Raw genomic sequence first — 2,442 nt, 5'->3', positions numbered from 1 at the left:
TTTTCTTTTGGCCTTTTCGTCTCTCTCATCCTCCTTTTTTATGTCCTTTTCTCCATTACTTTTTTTCCCCCTCTTGTGAAGGTTTGTGTCAGAGGTGAAGGCAAGAAAAAAAACTATAAAAACTCTTTGGTCACTAGGCAACGGTCAGAGCATTCTTTCCCAGAGGTTTCAGCTCACTTTTGAAGGCACCCGTTTCATTTTGGTGTCTCTATGCATTTCTGAGTGTGTGTGTGTGAGTGTGTATGTGTGTGAGAGTGCGTTTGTGTGTGTGTGTGTGAGTGTGAGTGTGTGTGTGTGCGTGTGTCTATGTTTATGTGTGTGTGTGTGTGTGTGAGTGTGTATGTGTATGTGTATGTGGGTGTACATGCGTGCGTGTGTGTGTGTGTGCATGCAGGTGAGTGCATGCATGTGTGTGTATGTGTGTGTGTGTACACGTGTGTGTGCGTGTTTGTGTGTGTACATGCGTGCGTGCGTGTGTGTGCGTGCATGCAGGTGAGTGCATGCATGTGTGTGTGTGTGTGTGTGTGTCTGAGCAGAATACAGTGGTTGTATGAGATGGTGGGTGGGTCTAAGGGAGAGATGGAGTAGTAGATTCGTTGGCTAGAACCTTTTTTCAAACATCACCCTTTTAATGAACACATCAACATTTCCTTTTTGATCCTAGACTAATTTGCCATTGTACGGTTCTTTTTGCATCAAAAAACATAATATAGAAATAATTAGTGTGCACAGATAACTGCACTTTTTTCCCCGTGGGTAAATCTGTCACGCATCAATGAGCTGTGTGATAGGATGGCACTCAGAAAAAAGAAAATTTTAATTTTCTTCAGAGTGTGTGAGCTGAGAAAACAGACGTTTCTGGGCTCAGGCCTCCTGTGTGTGGGAGGGTACCAGGAACAGGTATCTAATTAAGCATTACAAGCCAATTAATGGATGCTAGCTGATCCCTAAAGTCTAAACAATTAAAAAGCGTTGCCTCATTGACAATTCCCAAAGTATTTTGTACGTATTTTTGACCAAAGACATCAGATGATTGACTCACATTAATCTTTTTTTTTTTTTGCACATTTGATGCGCAGTGGTGTAAAGTCATGGGTAGATTGAGTTCCAGGCTTCAGGAGAAAGTTCCTTCGCGCGGGAATAGCTGGGAGACATCGCAGGTCACCTTGCCCATTGCTCATTCCTGATTGTGACATCACTGCACTGCACTTCCTGTGTTCCGGAATCCCCAGAGAGGGAGGTCGTATCCCAGCAACCCCCGCTGGTACACTGCCAGCTTTTTTTTCTTTCTTCCTGTGAGCTGCCTGAGGTGTTTTTGACTGCATTCTTTTTTTTTTTTTTTTTTAAATAAAAAATGAAGTGAAAACAAAATTCTAATTGTGATGGCGCCGTTATCATCGTCCCTGTTGGAGTTTTTTCGGGTGCCAGTGGCACTTATGCGCTCCTGCGTCGTGAGTCGCTGCGGGTAAGAGCATCTGCTAAACGACTCTAATGTGATGTTTTGAGAGATGCGCCCACTTTGCTCGTCTGACTCGTCAGTTTGAGAATGTTTTAAGCGGCGTGTTAAGACTGAAATAACGTTCGCAGGATCTTAAGCTCTCAGACGGGGAGGGAGGCCGGGGAACGCGGGGCTTGTAAAACGCACTCCCGAAGCGGAGTGTGGGAGGAGTCAGCAGGCAGGCTCGTAAACGGGCCTGTGGTGAGGTCTGGGGGAGCTTCTCTTTCCCTTTGAGCGATACTGATGGGCATCAGCTGCAGCGGGTTCGACTGAATGGAGTCCAAACTGCCTGCTCTCTGTCACAAGCCGCTGGGGCACAGGGTTCTTGGGTAAATACACACAGAGAACAGGCCTCACATCCCCATATCCTAACATCCTCATATCCTCACATCCCCACATCCTCACATCCCCACACCCCCACATCCTCACATCCTCACACCCTCACATCCCCACATCCTCAAATCCCCACACCCTCACAGCCCCACATCCCCACACTGTCACAGCCCCACATCCCCACATCCGCACATCCACACATCCCCACATCCTCACACCCTCACATCCCCACATCCTCACACCCTCACATCCCCACATCCACACATACTTGCACCCTCACATCCCCACATCCTCACATCTTCACATCCCCACATCCTCACACCCCCACATCCACACATCCCCACACCCTCACAGCCCCACATCCCCACATCCCCACACCCTCACAGCCCCACATCCTCACATTCCCATATCCTCACATCCACACATCCCCACACCCTCACAGCCCCACATCCTCACGTCCCCACACCCTCACAGCCCCACATCCCCACATCCTCACATTCCCATATCCTCACATCCTCATATCCTCACATCCCCACATCCTCACACCCTCACAGCCCCACATCCCCACACCCTCACAGCCCCACAGCCCCACATCCCCACATCCTCACATT

This window comes from Anguilla anguilla, chromosome 11, assembly GCF_013347855.1.
Source record: "Anguilla anguilla isolate fAngAng1 chromosome 11, fAngAng1.pri, whole genome shotgun sequence".
NCBI classification, from domain to species: Eukaryota; Metazoa; Chordata; class Actinopteri; order Anguilliformes; family Anguillidae; genus Anguilla; species Anguilla anguilla.
Note: the sequence above shows the minus strand (reverse complement) of the source record.